The 11,905-nt window shown below is 45.4% G+C and overlaps 1 pseudogene; it reads right to left on the bottom strand.

Moving 5' to 3' along the window:
- Window positions 1-9,262: 9,262 nt before the first annotated feature.
- LOC130323364 (U2 spliceosomal RNA) lies at window positions 9,263-9,434 on the bottom strand (annotated as a pseudogene).
- Window positions 9,435-11,905: the final 2,471 nt, after the last annotated feature.

Here is an 11,905-nt window from a genome sequence, read left to right as displayed (position 1 = left end):
GTGGAAGGAAGTGCGAAAAGTTTTTGGCCTTCCGTTTCTGGTATCCAAAAGGATGCCCTTGCTTGACCACCCAGAATTCCTGCAGGGTAAATCTTCTCTGTGGTTGAAATTGTGGCTTTCTAGAGGGTCTCGGACGATGGGGGCAACTGATTTGTAGTGATGACCGTAGATGGCTCACCCCTGGAGAAATGTTCTGTGTGTTTGACCTCCCCCTGTCCCACACTCTTTATGCCAATCAGGTAATGCCTTTTGTTCGTCTAGATATCGGAATCTGTCGAAGCAAGCCCCAAACCACATTTTAGATGACATTATAGGCAATGAATCCCAGAGAAGGTCGATCTCTGACTTGTACGCAGCCTTCCGTAACCGCTTCCTAAAACTTGATCCCAAACATGTATTTCGGACGTGGGAAAGATGGACACGGCACACAAACATTACTGACGTAGTGTTGAGCGGGTCTGTACGGAAAAATGTTATCGATGAGAGGTGGAGGGAGACATACTTCAAGGTCGCTCACGCTGCCCTATATGGCTTCAACATCTTGCCCTCCCATAACTTCCCAGATAGGATCACTCATTGCCCTAAATGAAGTACCCCACTTACAAACATGTATCATGGCATCTGGGAGTGCTCACACTCAGCGATATACTGGCGTCTCATACAATCGTACATATGGGATCATTGGAAGGTGTGGGTCCCTTTTACACCGCAATCGCTCCTATTTCACCAATTAATTGCGCCCACCGGAGGGAGGAGGGGAAGGGGAGGAGAGGTTTCCTCGGTTTGTCCATATAGTCCATTTAGTTGCCATGCGTTGTCTAAATGGTTAGATACTACCACTCCAGATTTGCCTATGCTGATTGCCCAATTGAAATAGTTTCTAGACGTAGATCACTTAGATGCCGAGAGACATTCAGAAACTGGCACTAAACGTTTTTTCTAAAAAATGGACATCCTTTCTTGTTACTCACTTTTACTCTCGGGGGATCATTGAGATTGTACGACCATTTAGATACACCACTTGGGGTTCTCTAGGGGCACTAAGATTACCAGATAAATAATACTGAATACAGGCTGACCATTTATTTTGAGCACTATGGCTCTCGGTTTGGATACCCTGGGAGTCAGAGGAGCACCAGCAGGGTCCGAGTGAGGCTCCCGTAGCGAGGAGCTGCACTTTATGCTTGTCTACATGGTTTGGGGCCAGGGGAGGAATGTGGTAACTCTGTCTCCCCATCGACGACACCTATTTCTTACCAGATGATGACTGCGCGGTGATCGATGTCAATTTCTCCTAAGATGCCTTAGTGCACTTTTCAAGGACGTTGAGAGACTATGCTATTTTCTACTTTTCGTTTGGGGGAGGAGGGATTTATATTATAGGGATTATGGTACCTGGGTGAAGAAGCTTTATGCGCTCTTTACATTCTCGGAGATGCCATGTTCTCTGCCTAGGGCAGGGCATACCTGTACGTAGGGCATACCTGTACGCCCTACGCCCGGTCCTGGTATTTAAAACGGGGTCACTCTAATGATAGCGGGGACCCTGGGCCAATGATCAGTGCCGCGCGCTATTAACCCTTTAGACGTGGCGATCAAAGTTGATCGCCGCATCTAAAATGAAAGTGAAAGCTTCCCTGCAGCTCAGTTGGGCTGATCGGGACCATCGCGATAAAATCGCGATGTCCTGATCAGCTAGGATGCAAGCGGAGGACCCCTTACCTTGCTCCGTCGCGTCCAATCGCTGATTGATTGCTCCAAGCCTGAGATACAGGCTTGAGCAATCGACCGCCTATAACATTGATCCATGCAAAGCTATGGCTTTGCTGGGATCAGTGTAAAAGATGAGTGTGTGCAGTGTTATAGCCCCCAATGGGAGCCATAACACTGCAAAAAAAAAGTGAAAAAAAAAGTTAATAAAGGTCATTTAACCTTGAATTTAACCCATAAAAAAACTGAGTAAAAATAAACACATATGTGGTATCACCACATGCGGAAATGTCCGAATTATAAAAATATATTGTTACTTAAACCGCGCGGTCAATGGCGTACGTGCAAAAAAATTCCAAAGTCCAAAACAGCGTATTTTAGTTTTTCACTTTTTATATCATGAAAAAATTAATAAAAAGCAATCAAAAAGTCCAATCGATACAAAAATGGTACCAATAAAAACTTCAGATTACAGCGCAAAAAATTAGCCCTCATACTGGCCTGTATGCGGAAAAATAAAAAAGTTATAGGGGTCAGAAGATGAGAATTTTTACGGATACATTTTCCTGCATGTAGTCATGATTTTTTTCAGAAGTGCGACAAAATCCAACCTATATAAGTCGGGGATCATTTTAACCGTATGGACCTACAGAATAAAGATAAGGTGCGATTATTACCCAAAAATGTACTGCGTAGAAACGGAAGCCCTCAAAAGTTACAAAATGGCTTTTTTTTCTTACATTTTGTCGCTCAATGAATTTTTTTTTTACGTTTCACCGTTGGATTTTTTTGTAAAATGAATAATGTCACTGCAAAGTAGAATTGTTGGCGCAAAAAATAAGCCAACATATGGAATTTTATGTGCAAAATTGATAGCGTTATGATTTTTAGAAGGTGATGAGGAAAATATGAAAATGCAAAAACGGAAAAACCCTGCATCCTTAAGGGGTTAATAAAAATATACTTAAAAAAATAAAAGTGAGCAAAAATCAGCCAGGAAGCATAGGAAGAAGTGGTCTGTGGTCACCACCTGCAGAACCACTCCTTTATTGGGTCTTGCTAATTGCCTATAATTTCCACCTGTTGTCTGTTCCATGTGAAATTGATTGTCAGTGTTCTTCCTGAGTGGACAGTGGGATTTCACACAAGTGTCAGTGACTTGGAGTTACATTGTGTTGTGTAAGTGTTCCCTTTATTTTTATGTATTCAAATGTAGGGGGAGATTTATTAAAACCTGTCCAGAGGAAAAGTTACCCAGTTGCCCATAGCAACCAATCAGATGGCTTCTTTCATTTTGAACCTCTGCAAAGTGAAAGCAGCAATCTGATTGGTTGCTATGGGCAACTGGGCAACTTTTCCCCTGCACAGGTTTTAATAAATCTCCCCCATAATGTTTATGATTCCGCATGATGAACATCATAAAGGTAAAACATTACCAAACACCAAAAATGCGGATTTTTGGGCCCATCATATACCGTATATACTCGAGTATAAGCCGTCCCCAATATAAGCCGAGGCCCCTAATTTCACCCCAAAAACCCAGGAAAAGTTATTGACTCGACAATAAATAAGCTTAGGGTGGGAAATACATCATCCCCCCCCTGTCATCATCCAGACCCCCGTCATCATCCAGACCCCCGTCATCATCGCCCCCGTCATCATCGCCCCCGTCATCATCGCCCCCGTCATCATCGCCCCCGTCATCATCGACCCCCCCCCCCCCCCTTCATCATCACCGCCTGTCAATCTCTTCTCAGTGGTCTTCAACCTGCGGACCTCCAAATTTTGCAAAACTACAACTCCCAGCATGCCCGGACAGCCATCGGCTGTCAGGGCATGCTGGGAGTTGTAGTTTTGAAACATCTGGAGGTCCGCAGGCTGAAGACCACTGCGGCCTTCATCATCATCATCCAGACCCCCCTTTTGTTTTCTACTCGCCTGCCCTCGGTGACGTCCCTGCGCATGAACGTCCCTGTGCGTCGTCATCAAGGCAACGTCACTAGTCCGGGGCCGGGCCGGAGGAGAGGGCATCCCGGTGAAGATGGACAGTCCGGAACCACTAACAGTCCCCACCAGACGGTCCCTGCAGCACAGATGACTGCCCGGACCAGCTCTCCCTTCTTTCCCACCGAGGGGAGGGGAGTAGAAAACAAAAGGGGGGTCTGGATGATGACAAAGGCCGCAGTGGTCTTTGACCTGCGGACCTCCAGATGTTGCAAAACTACAACTCCCAGCATGCCCGGACAGCCGATGGCTGTCCGGGCATGCTGGGAGTTGTAGTTTTGCAACATCTGGAGGTCTGCAGGTTGAAGACCACTGAGAAGGTATTGACAGGCGGAGATGGACGGGCCGCACCATCCCCTCACAGCTAAAGCCAGAAAGTTTTTTTTGTTCACTCGAGTATAAGCCGAGGGGGGGCATTATACTCGAGTATATACGGTATCTGAAAAAAAGTTATCAAAAAGTCAGATATATGATGGGTAATGGTCCTGATAAAAACTACAAATCACAGCGCAAAAAAATCCTCCTCATCCATCCCCGTATACGGAAAAATAAGAGTTATAGGGGTCAGAATACGGCAATTTTATGAATAACTCATTTTGTAAAAAGTATAATAGTAAAATTTATCGTATTTACCACAGAATAAAGAGAAGATGTCATTTCTAAGACAAAACCCCACAAAATAGCAAAAGTGTTTTTTTTTCCATTTTCCTCACAAATAGTAATATTTTGGTTTTGTCGTACATTTTAGGGTACAATAAAGTGTTATTACAAAGTAAGATTTGTCCCTCCAAAAAAACAAGTTCTCAAGCGGCTTTGTATACGGGAAAATAAGAGTTATGGCTCTAAGGAGAGGAGGAAGAATGACAAATGCAATAGTTTAAAGGTCCTGGGTTGTTAAGGGGTTAATACTGATAATAAAATCTGTGTTATTCTCTGCAGATTCTTGTAGCAGGAGATCAGAGGAGAATCTTATATCTTCAGATTATAAAGCAGATGATGATATCACACAAGATACATATGAAGAACATTCCATTATCCCAGATACACCCTCAGCCCTTCACAGCCAAGATCTGTCATCTCATCCTTATATACAGGTCCTGTCTTCTCAGTCATCACAGGATGTTCACCAAAATAAAGGTCACAGAAGGGGTGTTGGACATCAACGAGCTCATACAGGAAAGAAACCATTTTCATGTTCAGAATGTGGAAAATGTTTTACTACGAAATCAAATCTTGTTCAACATCACATAACTCACACAGGGGAGAAGCCATTTTCATGTTCAGAATGTGGAAAATGTTTTACTAAGAAATCACAACTTGTTCAACATAAAAGAACTCACACAGGGGAGAAGCCATTTTCATGTTCAGAATGTGGAAAATGTTTTACTGTGAAGCCACATCTTGTTAAACATAAAAGAACTCACACAGGGGAGAAACCATTTTCATGTGCAGAATGTGGGAAATGTTTTTCCCAAAAATCAAGTCTTGCTAAACATGAAATAACTCACACAGAGGTGAAGCCATTTTCATGTTCAGAATGTGGAAAATGTTTTACTACGAAATCAAATCTTGTTCAACATCACATAACTCACACAGGGGAGAAGCCATTTTCATGTTCAGAATGCGGGAAATGTTTTACTATGAAATCACATCTTGTTGGACATCACAGAACTCACACAGGGGAGAAGCCATTTTCATGTCCAGAATGCGGGAAATGTTTTACTATGAAATCACATCTTGTTGAACATCACAGAACTCACACAGGGGAGAAGCCATTTTCATGTCCAGAATGCGGGAAATGTTTTACTATGAAATCACATCTTGTTGAACATCACAGAACTCACACAGGGGAGAAGCCATTTTCATGTCCAGAATGTGGGAAATGTTTTACTAGGAAATCAACTCTTGTTAGTCATCAAAGAACTTGCAAAAGCAATAAGCCATTTTTATGTACAGAATGTGGAAAATCTTTTACTGAGGAATCACATCTTGTTGAACATCACAGAACTCACACAGGAGAGAAGCCATTTTTATGTTCAGAATGTGGGAAAAGTTTTACTCAGCAACATCAGCTTGTTAGGCATCACAGAACTCACACAGGGGAGAAGCCATTTTAATGTCCAGAATGTGGGAAATGTTTCGCTATGAAATCAAATCTTGTTAGGCATCAAAGAACTCACAAAGGCAAGAATCCATGGGAATTCCGGTCTGCCTGCTGATATCGCCCCCCCCCCCCCCCCCATGTTGGCGATCGCGGCAAATGGCCGATCAATTCAGATCAGCCATTTGCCGCTATTCCGGGCTGATCGGGTCTCTGATGACCCAATCGCCCGGAAAATAGGGATGATCGGAGCTGTCAGTGACAGCCCCAATCATCCTAAGGGATAGGAGCACGGTTGCAGTGGTGCCACCCCCTCCTATCCCCTGCCATTACTCAGCAATGACTACTGGCCAATGGCAGTTGAAAACAGGGGGTTACCATGGAGATCCCCCACTCTGCCCACCCCTGGATGTCGGGCAGAGCGGGGGGAGAAGATGGCGGCCGGTACCTGGGGACTTTTATGCGGTGGGGACCGCCGATCATCAGTGGCATCAGCGGAGAGCAGCGGCGCAGGTAGGGAGGCGACGGCGTGGAGCATCAAGGAAGGTTGCAGTAAAGCGATATTTACTGCTGACTGCTAGTGGTTGCCAAACTGCAACTCCCAGCATGCCCAGACAGCCAAAGGCAACATCTGTAGAGTCACAGTTTGGAGACCACTATACAGTGGTGCCCAAACGGTATCCCTCCAGATGTTGCAAAACTACAACTCTCAGCATGCCTAGACTGCCCAGGCATGCTGAGAGTTGTAATTCTCTAACATCTGTCCCTTCAGATTTTGCAATTTTCATCAACATTTTGAAAATTGCTGCTCTACTTTGAAGCCCTCTAATGTCTTCAAAAAGTAAAAATAGGTCAATTTTATGAAGCCAACATATAGTAGACATATTGTATTTGTGAATCAATATATAATTTATTTGGAATATCCATTTTCCTTACAAGCAGAGAGTTTCAAAGTTAGAAAAATGCTAAATTTTCATGAAATTTTGTGATTTTTCACCAAGAAAGGATGCAAGTAACAACAAAAAATTTACCGCTATGTTAAAGTAGAATATGTCACAATAAAACTATCTCGGAATCAGAATAAAAGGTAAAAGCATCTTAGAGTCATTAATGCATAAAGTTACAGTGGTCAGAATTGCAAAAAAGGGCTCAGTCCTTAAGGTGAAAAAGGGCTCAGTCCTGAAAGGGTTAAAGAAAATAAAAGTCACAGAAGGGGTGTTGGACATCAGAGATTGTGCAAGTGGGGGGGGGAGACATTTTCATGTTCAGAATGTGAGAAATGTTTTGCTTTAAAATTAAGTCTTATTAGACATCAAAGAACTCACACAGGGGAGAAGCCATTTTCATGTACAGAATGTGGGAAATGTTTTACTCTGAAATCAGTACTTATCAAACATCTAAGAATTCACACAGGATAGAGCCCATTTCAGTGTGCAGAATGTGGTAAATGTTTTCCTTAGAAATCACCACTTATTAGACAAGAATTCACATAGGAGTGAACCCAGTTTAGAGCAATAAATGATGCAGATAAGACATCTATATATTCACCATGTACATAGGATATCTGACATTTATACATATATCATATACTGCATCTCCAAACTTGTTACCAATTGTTAATAAAAGTTTTCTTTTAGAACGTAGTCACCGATCCAGCGATGTCATCACTATAGTTTACATGGTAGGAGAAGAGTGTGGTATATGGTTGTGATATTCACTGCTCCTCATGGAGAAGACCCAACAGGCATAATCCATGGGGAGCTGCTACTGGAGACCCAAACACCTCACAGAGAAGTTCCTCAGGGGCGGAGCTTGAGCTCTTGCAGGAAGGCGGCTTCTGAACTGAGCTTCTTCCTGATCCACTTATAAAGTGACTATAATGCAACTTCCTCAGCTGGAATTCGGCAAAAAAACTAATATCTGGACTGTGGGGAATCAGAGGAACAAACCAACACCTCATTTGTACAATTTAAAGCATTTTTCCCAGATCTAGTTTTGAGGCCTGCAACACAAGCTGAAGCCTGGGACTAAATTTTCAGTTAAATCCTACAATCTGCTCCCACTTACCTTCCTGCGGTGTATATAGTAGTGTATAGCAGTATATAGAGAAGAGGGTTGCATTGACAATCCAACACAATGGGCAGCACATTGAACACATTTGATAAGTGGTCAGAAACTTGTAAATAACTCATGAAAGAATAAAGTTACGTTAATACCAAGCACATCATTGTTTTTCATGTGAAATTCCCAATAAGTTTGATGTGTCACATGACCCTCTTCCTATTGAAAAAACAAAAGTTGGATTTAAAATGGCCGACTTCAAAATGGCCGCCATGGTCACCACCCATCTAGAAAAGCCCCCCCCCCCCCCCCCCCCCCTCACATATACTAATGTGCCACAAACAGGAAGTTATCACCAACCATTCCCATTTTATTAAGGTGTATCCATATAAATGGCCACCCTGTACATGTTTGTTATTCAGTGGTGAGCTGGTGCGGGTGTGATGCGAAACAATGTAAAGTATCTTTTACCATTTGTGTAAATTGATCAAATAAAGTTTTAGTACCTGCTTAGATTTCCTTGTATTTCATTGCTGCGGCTGGTAAGGGGGGGGGGGGCGAAGATGTCCAATGGTGTTTCATCGAGGCAAATGTTCATGAATCACCCAAAGTGCAAGAAAAAGTGCAAACGTGTTACACTAAATAATAGTGCACAAAGAATGCGGCCTATCACAAGCCCTTCTCCGATAGGATAGAGGCCCCCAACAAACCGTACCCTTCCACTCCGGGACCAAAGGCTCCTGTGAGGTTCCAGGTTCAATGTCCCTTTTCGCCAAAGCTACTAAGCTACTAGGCGTTAGCCAAGGAATCTGCCCGCAGAGCCCATAACGGTTGGTACCCGGCCCATGCAGGAATACCCGCGGTTTTTGCAGGGAGGTGCGGAACCTGATGGCCACACACACCTCCCCTAGACCGCCAGAAGGGACACCCAGAAGGGCCACCGCATCCTGACAATCTTGTGGACACACAAAAGTGACACAGTGACAAAAATAAATAAATAAGTGAATATGTGCAGGTATACTGGGGGAGATTTATCAAAACCTGTCCAGAGGAAAAGTTGCCCAGTTGCCCATAGCAACCAAACAGATCGCTTGTTTTATTTTTAACAAGGCCTCTGCAAAATGAAAGAAGCGATCTGATTGGTTGCTATGGGCAACTGTTCCTTTGCACAGGTTTTAATAAATCTCCCCCACTGGCCGGACCTCCTGCCGGATCTATAAATATTTCCTAACCAGAAGGAAATCAAGAGGCGAGTGCCAAGGGTGCAGAGATTATGGTGTCGGTGCTTCCACTCAGTGAGTTTCGGCACCTCAGGGTCACCACTCCCCGAGTCCCTAAAGTACTTCGGCTCTAGACTCTTCCAACCTCATGACGAGACCCGGAGGAAACAGGTCACATGGGGGCAGCCGTCCAGCTGATTCCTCAGAACCAGCCCCGGAACGCCCTGGTACACCTGCCCCCTCCAGGCAGCATATCCATCCTACATCAATGGCAGAGACTAGAACACTGAGAAGAACAGATACTACACTTGATCTTAGCCAAAAGGCCGAAAAACAATGTTTCATAGGAAATGTTTCAAACGGTGTCCTGGCCAATGGCGTCTCAACCAAACTCGTCCCGATGGAGTATGCCGTGTCCTAGGCCGCTGCTAGTGATGTCACTACAGTATGCTTGAAGGTCCAAAACAGTTTCCGACGTGTTCCAGAAGCTGAGTGGGCTCCATTGTGGAGGATGGATGTTCTTGGAGTCATCTGTCTTAAATATCTCCATAGGTACGTGTAAGGCGATGCTCCTGTTCTCTTTCCCTATTTTTGGCACAAAATAGTTTCTATCAGTTATTTAACTCCTTGGGGACGAAGGGCGTATGCATACGCCCTCGCGTCCCGTCACTTAAGGACGGAGGGCGTATCCATACGCCCTCGGCATTTCCGATCACTTCCGCTCGCCGGGCGGTGATCGGATCGGGATGACTACTGATATCTATCAGCAGGCATCCCGTGGCAATGCCTAGGGGGTCCTGAGAACCCCCCCCCCATGTTGGCGATCGCAGCAAATCGCAGGTCAATTCAGACCTGCGATTTGTCACGATCCGGGCAAATCGGGTCACTGGTGACCCGATCGCCCCGGAAAATAAGACTGATTGGAGCTGTCAGAGCCAGCTCCGACCAGCCTAAAGGATAGGAGCGAGGTGGCAGTGTTGCCACCCCCCTCCAATCCCCTGCCATTGGTCGGTCAGGCTGACCACCAATGGCAGGAGGGGGGCGGGGGGATTAGAGTTCATTTCCCCCGCTCTGGTCACCGATCGGAAGTCGGTACAGAGCGGGGGGAACACGGGCGGAGAGGGGGGAGCATGTTCCGGCTTACCCGGACCTTCGGAGGTGGCATCGGCGGCATCCACGGAGCAGCGGCTGAAGCAGGAAGAGCGGCGGCCGGAAAGTGTGGCGGAGAAGGCTGCAGTGAAGATCGCGATAAGTGATCTTCACTGTGGCCTTCTAAAAGCTACAAAACTACAACTCCCAGCATGCCCACACAGCCAAAGGCTGTCTGGGCATGCTGGGAGTTGTAGTTTTGCAACATCTGGAGGGTTACAGTTTGGAGACCACTGTGTAGTGGACTCTAAACTGTGGTCCTCCAGATGTTGCAAAACTACAACTTTCAGCATCCACTGACTGTCTGGGCATGCTGGGAGTTGTAGTTTTGCAACATCTGAAGTGGCACAGTTTGGAGACCACTATATGGTGGTCTCCAAACTGTAGCCCTCCAGATGTTGCAAAACTACAATTCCCAGCACGGCCAGACAGTCAGGGATGCTGGGCGTGTAGTTCTGCAATATATCTGGCCCTTCAGATGTTGCAGAACTACAACTCCCAGCATGCCTGGACAGTCTGGGCATGCTTGGAGTTGTAGTTTTGCAACATCTGGAGGGCTACAGTTTGGAGACCACTACTTAGCGGTTCTTCCCCAGTTGTTGCATAACTACAACTCCTAGTATGGCCAGACTGTCCAGGCATTCTGGGAGTTGTAGTTCTGCAACATCTGAAGGGCCAGATATCGCAGAACTACACACCCAGCATCCCTGACTGTCTGGCCATGCTGGGAATTGTAGTTTTGCAACAGCTGTAGGCACACTGGTTGCGAAACACTTGAGCTAGAGTCTGTTTCCTAACTCAGTGATTCCAACCCGTGTGCCTCCAGCTGTTGCAAAACCACAACTCCCAGAATACACTGACAGACCGTACATGCTGGTAGTTGTAGTTTTGCAACAGCTGGAGGCACATTGGTTGGAATCACTGAGCTAGAGTCTGTTTTCTTACTCAGTGGTTCCCCACCAGTGTGCCTACAGCTGTTGTAAAACTACAACTCCCAGCATGTACGGTCTGTCAGTGCATTCTGGGAGTTGTCATTTTGGCACAGCTGAAGGTTTGGGGCGCCCCCACCATGTGAATGTACAGGGTAGAATCACACGGGCGGGTTAACAGTAGGTTTCCTTCTACAAGTTTGAGCTGCGGCAAATTTACCGCCGCAGCTCAAACTCCCAGCGGAAAACTTACTGTACTACCAAATAATAAAATGTACAACACTACATATACATATACCTTTACACGTCCCCCCCCCCCCCCCCCCCCCAATAAAAATGAAAACGTCTCATACGGCAGTGTTTCCTAAACAGGGCCTCCAGCTGTTGCAAAACCACAACTCCCAGTATTGCCGGACAGCCACAGACTGTCCTGGCAAGCTGGGAGTCTTGCAACAGCTGGAGGCACCCTGTTTGGGAAACACTGCTGTAGGGTTTTACTGTAGGTAACCGAGTCCGCCCCTATTGCAAATTCCTTATTCAGGCCTCAAATGCGCATGGTGCTCTCTCACTTCAGAGCCCTGTCGTATTTCAAGGCAATAGTTTAGGGCCAAATATGGGGTATTTCTGTACTCAGGAGAAATTGCACTACAAATTTTGGGGGGATCTTTTTCTCCTTTTACCCTTGTGAAAAGGTAAAGTATGGGGGCTACACCAGCATGTTAGTGTAAAAT

Source organism: Hyla sarda, unplaced genomic scaffold, assembly GCF_029499605.1.
Source record: "Hyla sarda isolate aHylSar1 unplaced genomic scaffold, aHylSar1.hap1 scaffold_2474, whole genome shotgun sequence".
Lineage (NCBI taxonomy): Eukaryota > Metazoa > Chordata > Amphibia > Anura > Hylidae > Hyla > Hyla sarda.
This window is presented reverse-complemented; position numbering and strand designations above follow the sequence as displayed.